General features: G+C 32.3%; 1 long non-coding RNA gene across 1 annotated transcript; it reads left to right on the forward strand.

Moving 5' to 3' along the window:
* Nucleotides 1-3,553: 3,553 nt before the first annotated feature.
* Nucleotides 3,554-10,876, forward strand: LOC124895982. Its single transcript, XR_007052293.1, has 2 exons — nt 3,554-9,963; nt 10,758-10,876. It is a non-coding gene; the product is annotated as an uncharacterized LOC124895982 (long non-coding RNA).
* Nucleotides 10,877-14,425: the final 3,549 nt, after the last annotated feature.

Below are 14,425 nucleotides of genomic sequence, written 5' to 3' on the forward strand. Positions count from 1 at the left end.
TTTAAATGACATACGAAGAAGAAGACGAGATGGAAAGAACAATAGTGAACCGTACCTGCAATGTCAAAAAAGCAAAGAGATTAGAACATCCAGTTTAGTCGAGAAAAATATTGATTTGTTGAGATCCGAAAGGATCCTCATTTGAAAGAAGAGAGATAAGAGAGGAAAAAAAGGAAAGAAAGAAAATTAAGAATAAAGAAGAGTGATAGATGAGTTGAGTATTACTTTATGGCTGAAGGAAAGAGTACTCTCCTCAATCCTTTTAAATATTTTAAGTTTTTAATAATTATTATTTATAACACTTCTTACTTAGTTTTCAAATTTATTGATTTTTTTTAGAAAAAAAAAACTTAAAAGTTCCTATGTTCAAATTCATGATCTCAAAATTCTTACTGCGCCACATGTATAGAGACATAAGAAATATATTATGTGCCTACTCATTTTATTTTTATCATTAATCATTGAGCTACAAAAATGCAAGAGTTTAAACTAATATATTATTTTATTTTTAAAATATTAAATTTTTAATTAAATTTATTAGGTTAAAATAAAAAATAAAATAAAAATAAATTAACTAAAATATCCTCATGCATTTAGTATAATGTCAAAAAGAAGCACAAGTATCTAGATATAGGTTTTAAATATTCACTAATAACTTTTGAGGAGCATGAGGAGACGGTGGCATTGAAAAGACCAGATAAGACTACTCACTCAGGAGATTTTTGAGTTAGACCCAAGTAGTAGTACTTTTTACCGCCTTAGAATTTTAACTTTTTCATCTCGTACAGGAAATACCTAAATTGCTTTTTAAAAAAGGATCTTAAAACATCTAAGTGCAACAGATGATAATTTTCTTTTGAAAATTTCCAAATCCCGGTCATCTATCGCAACAGATGGCAGCACTTGTTTAATAATTTACAATAGATGCATAATATGTTGCAACAGATGACTTAATCTGTTTGATTTTATCCAACAAGTTGATTCTTAATACCTCATATGTTAGACTAATACCTTAATTAATTAATCTAGGATTGAGGGTGAGTTCTCATAGGGTCAACTACAATTTTAATTGAGTTTTTTGGCAATTGCATGCTCCCAACCAAAGTCGTCGATCAATCACTCTGAGCTGAATCAATTCTTAATACCTCATATGTTAGTCTAATACCTTAATTAATTAATTTAGGACTGAGGGTGAGTTCTCATAAGGTCAACTACAACTTTAATCGAGTCTTTTGGCAATTGCATCCTCCCGACCAGAGTCATCGATCGATCACTCTGAACTGAATCAATTCTTAATACCTCATATGTTAGACTAATACCTTAATTGATTAAGCTAGGACTGGGGGTCAGTTCTTATAGGTTCAAATACAACTTTAATTGAGTCTTTTGGCAATTGCATGATGAGACGGTATTGCATTTCTCTCGACCAGAGTTATCGATCGATTACTCTGAGCTGAGTCGATTGTTAATACCTCATATATTAGACTAATACCTTAATTTATTAATCTGGGACTAGGGGTGAGTTCTCATAGGGTCAAATACAACTTCAATTGAGTCTTTTGGCAATTACATACTCCCAATCAGAGTCGTCGATCGATCACTCTGAGCTAAATTAATTTTTAATACCTCATATGTTAGACTAATACCTTAATTGATTAATCGAGGAGTGGGGTGAGTTATTATAGGGTCAACTACAACTTCAATTGACTCTTTTAACAATTGTACAATGAGACGGTATTGCATTTCTCCCGACTAAAGTCATTGATCGATCACTCTGAGATGATTCAATTCTTAATACCTCATATGTTAGACTAACACCTTAATTGATTAATCTAGGACTGGGGGTGAGTTCTCATAGGGTCAATTATAATTGTAAGAAAGCACCTAATTAATAATTTACAATAGATGGATAATCTGTCGCAACTGATGACTCAATCTGTTACAACAAATAACCTAATCTGATCGATAATTTACAATAGATGCATAATCTAATGCAACAGGTTGAACATTTATTTTTATACAATTTTAATTCTGCCCAAATTAGCATTTTCAAAACTTGTGATTCTTTTCTAACATACAGATCAATCCATACAAAATATTTCATCATTTCAAATCTCTAGTTCTCACTCTTTTCTCTTTCTCACTCAACAATACAGTACAGACAACAACTACTTAACAAATTACTTAACCATTCACAATAGATCAATTTTTTTCTCATTTTCGACCATATAGGTGTTTTTTTTTGAGTTTATTCTTGCTTGTATCAGTCATTTTCTCTGTCTTCGTAGGTAATAGAGTTCGAGAAGAGTTCTATATTTGTTATTTTTTTCTTAAATAAGGGATTTTAAGTTAATGATGAAAAATAAAACTTTTAGTTGTATTATCTTCAAGAATGAGTTTACAATTTTGAGTTTTGATGGTAAAATTGTAGGAAGAACTTAAGAAAACCCTAGATTCTGTCGCAGTGTTCCGTTGACTGTCGTGGTATTATTGGATGGTGTTTATGATGGTGGTGGTAGTGGTTGTCGTTGTTGCCATCGTGATGGCACTGGTGGTGGCTGTTGTGGCATTAGTTTGTGGTGTTTATGGTGGCATTGGTTGGTGGTATTTGTGGTGGCTATCGATGGTGTTGATATTCGTGGTGTTTGTGGCATTGGTTGGTGGTGTTTATGGTGGTGGTGGCTGTTGGTGTGTCGTTATTGGTGGTGTTTGTAATGTATTTTTTAAAATTTATGCATACATCAATTGTAATGTATTTTTTTATTTTCCTGTTGTTTGTAGGTAAAATATGTCTCCTAAAAGAAAAGAAAGTAAAAGTGGATCAATGTCTGACCACCCTAAAAAAAGGCTACAATATAGAGGGATTTGGAGGAGCTTCCTGAACAATCTCAGTCAAAAAAATAAAGTGAAGCTGAGGAGAGATATAAAAATATTGAGGGAGGTGGACAAGGGTCTATAGATGGTGATGAAAAAAATGAAAATGAGAAAGAGGAGGAATTAGAGAGTGAGAAAGAGAAAGAGAAAGAGGATGATCATCAACATGATGATAATGGATCACCAATGGGGTGTGAATTAATATCGACATCCCAGCATGATCTTGTCAAAACTTTTAGTATCGATAAGTTTCAAGTTGCGATGCCGATTGTTGACACCCAATTTTGGCTCTCCATAAATGGCATAAAATGCAATTTTCAAATATTTTTGCAATTGTTGATAAATTATTAATAATCATCATTATTTTAGGATTTTTACTCATTTATCATCATATTGTAAATTTTTATAAATTTTAGAATTTTTATCAGTGTATTTTATTGTTGCACAGTAATTTGCTACATACACAGCACAACACTGTAATTTTTACTACACAGTATAATTTTAATTATTTATAACATAATATATTTTTTCAAAGAAATTTTTTTTTCTTTGTTGTTTATATTCTTCTATATTTATACATCGGCATTAATATTTTTGTATATTATTTAATTCGACTCATAAATGTGAGTTGATTTAATTATTTTAATACACAGTATAATAATAAATTCAGTGTCTTTATTTATAGCAAAAAAATATCTTTATCGATGTCATTGCTTACCTATATTGAGGTTGCAATTCAACATTGGCAGCTGAGGAATATTTGTCCAGATTTTCTTCTGCCAAAAACTTAAAACATTGGCCAAGCATTTATGGGATGGACCCACACTTTTCATCATTTTTCTTTCCCTTTTAGACACTACACGTACAACACAAAGAAAAAAAAAAGAGATTCTCTCATATCTCACTTTCTCTCTCTTAATTTACTCTCTCTTTCTTTTATCTTTACTGTCATCCACCTCAGAATATTTTCCTTTCATTTTCCGATAAAACTAAGAACAATCAGCAACAACAGGGCTCTTTCATTTTTTTTTTTTGACATTTTTATAAACAACAACTACTTCCTCCACTATTATCCAGATCCCGCTAGCCACCAGATCCAGCCATCACTAATAAACCAGATCCGACGACCTCCCCGACAAATACACTCCAAATTTGGTAGTCCGCTACCATCACTGAAAGTAATATTATGTTGTTTAATTTTCTTAGTGATTTTATTTTTTTTGTGATATATTGATATTGTTTTATCTGTGCTAAAATATTTTTGGCCAATGATATTATCTCTCCGTCGGATATTTGAGGTCACCCCATTATAAAAGATGATTTTTATTTTTTAATTTATTTATTTTTCTGGAGGAATTTGGACTCCAATAGCATTTAATTTCGTTCAATATGCTATTATCATGTTATTAAAGTAGTTGTCTTTTGTTACTTTTCCTTGATGGCTCATTGTTATCCGGTTGTTTATATTATTATTTTTACTTTATTACTTTATTTCTCCAATTTTCTTGCATTGATGTTATTTTATCATCCATGTTGATTTGTTTTGCTGTCAAACCACTCACGTGGTTTAATGTTATTTTAATTATTTAAAATGTTCTTTGATATTATACTTTAGTGATCCCTTTTTTTTTTGCTTTTGTGAAATTTCTTTTTTAAAAAAAAAAAAAATTATTTTGCACTTTAACATGTGTTCTTGTTTATACGGATTAACACATGGCCGATAAATACGTATATACTTTGGGAAATGATGAAATTGTTATAATTTTTTTGAAAACTTTATCTGAGCCCGCTTTTTACTAAAAATTATATTTTTTAATACATATATGTGCGCATGCCTTTTTATAAGTATTTCTTTGTTACTAACATTTTTACTACAAGTATTTGTACACGTTCTCGGGAATACTTGTCGAACAGGACACTCAAAAAGAGAGTTCAAGCTTATTTTATGTTTGTATTTTTTTTAATTTTTATAGTTGCACAAATATTATCATAGTGAAACTTTATTTTTTGAGGTGTTGGGCGGGGATGTTCTTTATTTATGTAATCTTTAACACACGTGTAGGCAAATTTAGGCCGTCAATATTTATATTAAATTGATTTAGACATCTAATCAAATAATTCACAATTTTTACACTAAAAACATTACATAATCTTTTCTTTAAAATAAATTTTCTTTTATTCAATCTTTATTTTTCTTTTCATATACGTTCTTATATATAATTTTATTTACATATTTTCATATACTTTTATACAAGTTTTACTATAATATAGATAATTTGTACATCTTTTATACATAAATTATTTACATCATTTTAATACACATTTCATATTTGTATACACACACACACACACACACACACACACACACACACATATATATATATATATATATATATATATATATATATATTTTTAATCTTTTAATAAACCTAAGTCTGGTCGGGAACTACATTTGTGAATTTTGAAGGGTGACTAATATCTTTTCTTCGGAATAATTTGAACCCTTACCTAGAATCTAAATTGGTTCGTAGATTAAAACACAAGTCATACATGTTAATAAATAAATGAATTTCCTTATTTTCCTTAAAAATTAAGTGGCGACTCTGTACATAATTTTTTTTATTCTTTTAGAGTCCATAAGTCGTGCTTGTTGACAGAATGACGACTCTAATGGGGAGATGCAAGGTTCTAACCATTACAGATTTAGGTAAATATTTATTTTTTTCTGCATTATTATTTATGTCTTTCTAATTGTCATGATTTATCATGTTTGTGTGTACAAATTGCTATTTGTTTTGTATAGTTTGTTTATTTGTTTATTGCTTTATATAAATTGTTATCTCGTTCATATTTCTTCCATTTGAGAAAAGCTGCCACAATCAAGTGAGGTGTTTCTTACGCACCCACAAATTTTTTTCAAAATCTTAAATTTTAGGAGAGTTGGCGTATGCGCAGGGTGTCTGGATCTTTTTCTGCGTGCCCGTGTAGCCTTCTCACTCGAGTAGTCCGCTCGAGAACCACAGGTCTAGCAAACTCACTCTTAGTCGAACATAGGATAGAGCTAAAATAATACCTTTTAGGTGCATGCATTGTCAGTCAACTTTATGTCTGAAGGGTTCACGACCCAAGTGACACGTCATCATATTCTTTGTACATATTTGAACAATTATTGTGTCTTTACATATTTGTTTGCTCTAAATTGGTTATACTTTAGTGAGAAGGTATAGTCTAACCTTTATTTTGCATAGTGGATTAGTTAAAAGATACACCTTACCAACATCACCACTAGTTGTGTTTAGTCCTAAACTATGCAGACCTGATTCTTGTTTTCACAGGATACGTAGGCAACCCTCATTTAGGTTCGGTCCCATTTTTTTTTTACAAAAAAAAAATATAAAAAAATTGACTTGGTTGATACCAATATAATTAGGAGTGCATGAGAGAGAATAATTGGTATGATGGAGAGGACCGACTTCATGGTAAACCATAGGTTCTTTTGGTACCTTTTATCACACCTGAGTAATACTTGAAAAATTCTCTTTCATACATCTAAGACAAGAATGAAACCAACCTCATCGTTTCATGTGCATTGTCTGGTGAGATTTAGTTTATAATTCATTACATTGCATTGTTGATCTAGAACTTGGCCTAAATGTTTTTTGAGGCAAAATTCTGAGTTACAATTGATTTAGGAAAGGATCGTAGGCCTTTTCTGACCTGATTGAGACTTTCATAACCCACCAATTGACATTAATCCCCAGCATTCACCTTTTGTGCCTAAAACTTTTTCTTTGGACAACCGCATTTGTGCCTATACCTTTTTGAGTGCTTATGTGCACTATCCCTCTTTTGACCCTACCTTCTTGAGCGCACTAAATATGTACAAATTGTGGACAGAGATTCAAGATCAAAGATGTAAAATATACAGGATATATTGTCCCAGATTAAAAAAATTAAAAAAAACGACTTCAAAGGAGCAAAAACTCGATAAAACATTACAAAAATATATAGTTTGTCAAAAAAAGAAAAAAAAAGGGAAAACTCCAACATGAGATTCAAAAGAAGTCAAAGCAAATACAAAACAAGGGGCAAAGAAACATAACAGAGAAGATCGAGCGTCAAAACGCAATAAATGTCAAAAGCACGAATACAGTGCAATGCTCAGTAAGGAATTAGTCACTTTTATCTCAAATATTATCCTACCCGTCCCTAAGCCTACATTACAAGCCGATAGCAAGTCCTACGAGATTATATTTTAAGTGTTCTCACATTAGTAGATACTTACATAAAGGTCAAGCCTATGGTATCGCAATTGCATGCATTGAATTTCTTTTTGAGTGTGAGTGTATTTCTTAATACGTCCAAAAAAAAATTGTGTGAAATGGGACTTTATTTCTAGATAGGACACTTGAAACAAGAGAATAGGCATAGTTCAAAATCTTTGTTTGAAGCAAGACGAACAAATCTTGTCGATACTTAGGCATGGATGAGGTACCACTTGAAACTATAGGAGTTACCCTGAATTCGATCTCAGTTAGCTGAGAAAGAGATGAGGAAATTATTTTGCACACTACTAATTATTGGTACCAACTGAAGTCAAGACACACTCGTGTCTTCATTATTTTTCAACACTTTTACCAGCCACAGTCTTCGTAGGCAATTAGAGATGTCAAGCATCTTTTTGATCCGTAATAGCAAAATATTTTTTTCAATTTCCATAGAAGAAGTCAGTGCCAGCGTAAATCATACACTGGGGAAAATTTTGAGAGTCGCCTCAAAATTTATTCTATTTTTCTTATTTTAAACTACATTGACCTGATTCTCGTAACACTCGAGATATGTAGAAAGCTCTATGAAGAGTTCAGTCATCACAACTGCACAATCATTCTTTCTCCCCTACAATTATACAATTTTGCATCCCCCAGCATCTCATAGTTCGATACTGGGCAATTTTGAAAGCAGCATTAGGAATAAGTGATCAATTTCCTCCCCAAATAATTCTTTGCTAAATATTCGTTCCAAAATAGGTCGTCCGCCTTTCAATGAGACACGTTGGACCATCACTTTGTTCAAAGTGACATGTTATACTCAAAATAGGTTTTCCGCCTTTCAATGAGACACGTTGGACCATCACTCCGTTTAAAGTGACATGTTATACTCAAAATAGGTCGTCTTCCTTTCAATGAGACATGTTAGACCATCACTCCATTCAAAGTGACATATTATATCCAAAATAGATTGTCCACCTTTTAATGGGACACGTTGGACCATCACTCCATTCAAAGTGACATATTACATCCAAAATAGGTCGTCCGTCTTTCAATGAGACGCATTGGATCGTCACTCCGTTCAAAGTGGCACGTTATATCCAAAATAGGTCGTCTGCCTTTCAGTGAGACATATTGGACCGTCACTCTATTCAAAGTGACATGTTAAATCCAAAATAGGTCGTCCGCTTTTCAATGAGACATGTTGGACTGTCACTCCATTCAAAGTGACATATTAAATCCAAAATAGGTCGTTCGCCTTTCAATGAGACACGTTAGACTGTCACTCCGTTCAAAGTGACATGTAACATCCAAAATAGGTCGTCCGCCTTTCCATAAGACACGTTGGACCGGAACATCACTCCATTCAAAGTGACATGTTACATCCAAAATAGGTCGTCCGCCATTCAATGAGACACATTGGACTGTCACTCCGTTCAAAGTGGCATATTACATCCAAAATAGGTCGTCCGCCTTTCAATGAGATATGTTGGACCGTTACTCCGTTCAAAGTGCATGTTACATCCAAAATAGGTCATCGGTCTTTCAATGAGACACGTTGAAATGTCACTTCGTTCAAAGTGACATATTACATCCAAAATAGGTCGTCTGCCTTTCAATGAGACATGTTGAACTGTTACTCGATTCAAAGAGACATGTTAAATTCAAAATAGGTCGTCTGCCTTTCAATGAGACATGTTAGACCGTCACTCCGTCCAAAGTGACATGTTATATCCAAAATAGGTTGTCCGCCTTTCAATAAGACACATTGGACAGTCACTCCATTCAAAGTGGCATGTTACATCCAAGATAGGTCGTCCACCTTTCAATGAGACAGATTAGACTTCGAGTAAAATTGCTACGTGTCAAAATTTTCGTTTGAAGAGTTCTACATTATCTTCGAACGCAAAGGGGAAAGTTGTTGACACCCAATTTTGGCTCTCCATAAATGGCACAAAATGCAATTTTCACACATTTTTGTAATTGTTGATAAATTATTGATAATCATCATTATTGTAGGATTTTTACTCATTTATCGTCATATTGTAAATTTTCATAAATCTTAGAATTTTTATCAGTGTATTTTATTATTGCACAGTAATTTGCTACATACATAGCACAACACTGTAATTTTTACTGCACAGTATAATTTTAATTATTTATAACATAATATATTAGTTCAAAGAAAAATAAATTTCTTTGTTGTTTATATTCTTCTATATTTATACATCGGCATTCATATTTTTGTATATTATTTAATACGACTCATAAATGTGAGTCAATTTAATTATTTTAATACACTATATAACAATAAATTCAGTGTCTTTATTTATAGCAAAAAATTATCTTCGTTGATGTCATTGCTTACCTATATTGAGGTTGCAATTCAACATTGGCAGTTGAGGAATATTTGTGAAGATTTTCTTCTGCCAAAAGGTTGAAAAAACTTGTCAAAAATTTGAAACATTGGCCAAACATTTATGGGATGAACCCACATTTTTCATCATTTTTCTTTCCCTTTTAGACACTACACGTACAACACAAAGAAAAAAAAGAGATACTCTCCTACCTCACTTTCTCTCTCTTAATTCACTCTCTCTTTCTTTTATCTTTACTGTCATCCACTCCAGAATATTTTCCTTTCATTTTCCTATAAAACAAAGAACAACCAGCAACAACAAGGCTTTTCGATTTTTTTTTGACATTTTTATAAACAACAATTACTCCCTCCATTAATCTCCAAATCCCGCTAGCCACCAGATCCAGTCACCACTGCCAAACCAGATTCGGTGACCTCCTCGGCACACACACTCCAGATCTGGTAGTCCACTATCATCATTGAAAGTAATATTATGTTGTTTAATTTTCTTAGTGATTTTATTTTTTTGTGATATATTGGTATTATTTTATCTGTGCTAAAATATTTTTGGCCAATGATATTATCTCTCTATCGAATATTTGAGGCCACTCCATTACAAAATACAGTTTTTATTTTCCAATTTATTTATTTTTCTAGAGGAGTTTGGATTCCGATTGTATTTAATTTTGTTCAATATGCTATTATCATGTTATTAAAGTAGTTGTCTTTTGTTACTTTTCCTTGATGGTTCATTGTTATCCGATTGTTTATATTATTATTTTTACTTTATTACTTTATTTCTCCAATTTTCTTGCATTGATGTTGTTATTTTACTATCCATGTTGGTTTGTTTTGCTGTCAAACCACTCAAGTGGTTTAATATTATTTTAATTATTTAAAATGTTCTTTAATATTATACTTTAGTGATCTATTTTTTTTGCTTTTGTGAAATTGTTTTTTTCTTTAATTATTTTGCACTTTAACATGTTTGCTTGTTTATACGGATTAACACATGGCCGATGAAGAAATTTTTCATCGATTTTCGAGGCCTTCATAAATAAAAGACGGATATTACGTATATAAATACATAATAAAATAAATACTTTGGACAATGATGAAATTGTTATAATTTTTTTGAAAACTTTACCGGAGCCCGCTTTTTAATAAAAATTATATTTTTTAATACATTTATGTGCACATGTCTTTTTATAATTATTTCTTTGTTACTAACATTTTTACTACAAGTGTTTGTACAGGTTCTCAGGAATACTTGTCGAAAAGGACACTCAAAAAGAGAGTTCAAGCTTATTTTATGTTTGTATTTTTTTTATTCTTATAGTTGCACAAATATTATCATAGTGAAACTTTATTTTTTGAGGTGTTGGGCGGGGATGTTCTTTATTTATGCAATCTTTAACATACATGTAGGCAAATTTAGGCCGCCAATAGTTATATGAAATTGATTTAGACATCTAATCAAATAATTCACAATTTTTACACCAAAAACATTACATAATCTTTTCTTTAAAATAAATTTTCTTTTATTCAATCTTTATTTGTCTTTTCATATACGTTCTTATATATATTTTTATTTACATATTTTCATATACTTTTATACATAGTTTTACTATAATATAGATAATTTGTACATCTTTTATACATAAATTATTTACATTATTTTAATACACATTTCGTATTTCTATATACACATAGATTTTTTTTATTTTTTTTAATCTTTTAATAAACCTAAGTCTGGACAGGAACCACATTTGTGGATTTTGAAGGGTGCCTAATACCTTTCCTTCGAAATAATTTGAACCCTTACCTAGAATCTAAATTGGTTCGTAGATTAAAACACAAGTCATACATGTTAATAAATAAATGGGTTTCCTTATTTTCCTTAAAAATTAAGTGGCGACCCTGTACATAATTTTTTTATTCTTTTAGGGTCCATAAGTCGTGCTTGTTTAACCTTGGCAAAAATAGGGCATGACAGAATGACGACTTGTTGACTGTTAAAATGTTAACCCAACTGTGAAAATTATTATATTATATGATTTAAATGTATCTGTCTTTTTTTTTAGGTTGTGTATCCATGAATCGTGCCTACTAAAGAGGAGTCGTTGATGACTTTTATATTACTCTAGGTCATGTTGATACTATAGCAGACCCAATGGTGGAGTTAATAAGGAAGGAATTGGCTGGAGCAATAACCATAAGAAAAGCAGTTAGGCAAGGTCGGCCTAATGTTGAGGCTCTTCATGACCAACTTACTAAGGCAGATTCGGGTGCTTCTTCTGGTGAAGTTGTGGTGTTGATGGCAGGCATGCTGATGCTACTACCACTCATGATGATGAGCATGTTGATGCTCAAGAAAAAATAAATATGTTTGAAAACACTCATTTTCACCCTTACACAGGTCCCTCTTACCCTTATTTACCCTCGTGTTTTCATTGCGAATGCAAAGAGTGTAAGGAAAACCAAGATAAACTCTTTGAACAAGTACAGGCTATCTCTAAAGTTGTCGAGGAATTCAAATCCAAGAGGAGTGTCATACTATCCAAGAAGTTGAGGGAGCGATACACTCGTACAGTGTTGGTTAGGAGGAAAAAGAGCACTAACCGACGTACTCTCCTGTCAAAAATCAAAAATAATTTTAACTTTTCCCTCTCCAAAAGTTGTTAAAGTTCAGGGGCCTTTAAAAAATAAGGTGAACATATACGCTGAACTTGGCGCCAAAGAGAAGAGAGATCTGCGACAGGCTAAGAATGTAAAGCCAGGTACACCAGATTACCCCAGGCCTCCCTTTTTCGTCCCAAGACCTCCAGACTATGGTAGATATACATATGTGTTATAAGGACAAGGCAAGTTTACTTTTCCTAACCTAGTCTTCTAATCTAATCTACCGCTTGAAGAAGAAGCTAAGCAATAGGTGTGTAATCTATTGCAATAGCTGGGTATTTTGGTGCAACTGGTAGTGGTTCTATTACAACTTACTATCCATCTGTTGCATAAGTTGCATTGGATTATTGATTCAGAGAACCCTATGCAACAGATGGACCATATTTACAATTACTAACCTATTTAAAAAATTATCTTCTTATATCACAGGATGTTGACAAAATTCTTTGTCTCATGAGAAAAGGCAATTAACGTACCCAGAAGCTTATGACGCTGCCAATATGATAATGGACCTCGACTTCTGCAAGAAGCTCAAGGATAAGTACGATCAATTTAATAATGACACATTAGACTGTGGCATGAGATTTGGTTTTCTTAGCTTGTACATTGAACTGGATGAAGAAGAAATAATAAAATATGTTAGAGGGGAGAGGCCAAATCCACACGGCAAGAGATGGACCAAGGAAAAGATAATTCTTGCAGTCATTAGCATGAACGGCATACATTATCGGGCTATTGAGATACTACTTGAAGAGGTAAAGATCAATGTTTATGATTGCAACCAACCTCTCATTAATAATGTCGATCTTTTTCTTCTCATGGAGCCACTGGTGGAGCTGTTACCCATCTTGTTGAGGGAGAGTAAACTGTTGAATCATTTTCCAAAGGAAGTGTTGATGAAGAAATCATGAGATTTTGAAGTTCGAAACAACGGCATGGTCCTTTTAAAAAATGATGCCAGTTACGCGAATGGCTGGCATACTCTTGCACACATCGAATGTTTGCTGACCGACACAGAAATGTCCGAGCCAACGACCTTTCTGTACGACAACGTTGTGGCAAACCTGTAAGAGGTTTGGGCTCATGTGGTACTAACTGGACGCTGGGAGACCGTATATATAGAAGAACCTGTGAAATAATAATTTTTCATTTCAAGTCACACTTCACTTTACTTTAAATTACATGTACATGTAGTGGAAATATTTTTTTCTAATGAATGAAAGTTGAGTTTTTTATATAGATTGTCAATCTGTTGTAAAATATATTCTATCTGTTCTGGCAGATAGTTTATCTGTAGCAATAGGTTGGTCATCTGTTGCATTATACCGATATTATTTCTATCTAATCTATGTCTAATCTGTTGTAACAATGGAAAGACCTGTTTGATAATTTCTAACAAATGACCTAAAATTTACAATATATGCCTAAATCTGTATGATATTTTACAGCAATTACACGTTTGAATATCTATGTGCTCGACAACACCAAACCAGTAGTAAATACACCACCATGAAAATTTTAGCAATTAGTCTTGAAAATCCATGTGCCCAACACCACCAAACCAGTAGCAATAACGACAACAATGTAGTATTTTATTGCTCGATTTTGTTTCTCTTCAGAAGGCCTTGACTTTCTTCAAAAAACTTCAGATTACATGATTTGCTTGTGAAGGGTGTCGCTCTTTATACCAATCAAAGTAATCGCATCCACCCAATTTCTATAAAAACAAGAACACAATTACAAAATAATTACAAGTCAATAATTAATCAACTAATTAAATAAAAAAATATTACCTTTAAAATCTTACAAGTAAAAAATCTACGACATGAATTTTATTGAGTCAAAGAAGTCTTCAATAGAGCTTCATGACCGTACTTACAAAATCAAAAATCGTTATCACAAAAAACAGTGGAAGATGTGCTCGACATTGTAAGCTCAATTGGGAAAATTAAAAAAATGAAGAAAAGAAAGACCAAATGCAAATAATTTGAAGAATATTTGGATAAATAAAAAAAAGATGACGACGAAGAAGAAGATTTGGGAATTTAGGGTTAAATTTTAGGGAAAAAATGAATATATAAGACATTGGGGGGGAAATGACCACTGGGGGCAAAATCAGACGCCAAGTCAGCAAAAAGTGCCAACCTGGTACATTTGTGCCTATTTTATTTTACATATTTAAAATGAACATTGTCTACTTGATGTCTATTTTATTTTAGGTGTTTGAACTGAACACTGTCGA

Source organism: Capsicum annuum, chromosome 2 (genome assembly GCF_002878395.1).
Source record: "Capsicum annuum cultivar UCD-10X-F1 chromosome 2, UCD10Xv1.1, whole genome shotgun sequence".
NCBI lineage: Eukaryota > Viridiplantae > Streptophyta > Magnoliopsida > Solanales > Solanaceae > Capsicum > Capsicum annuum.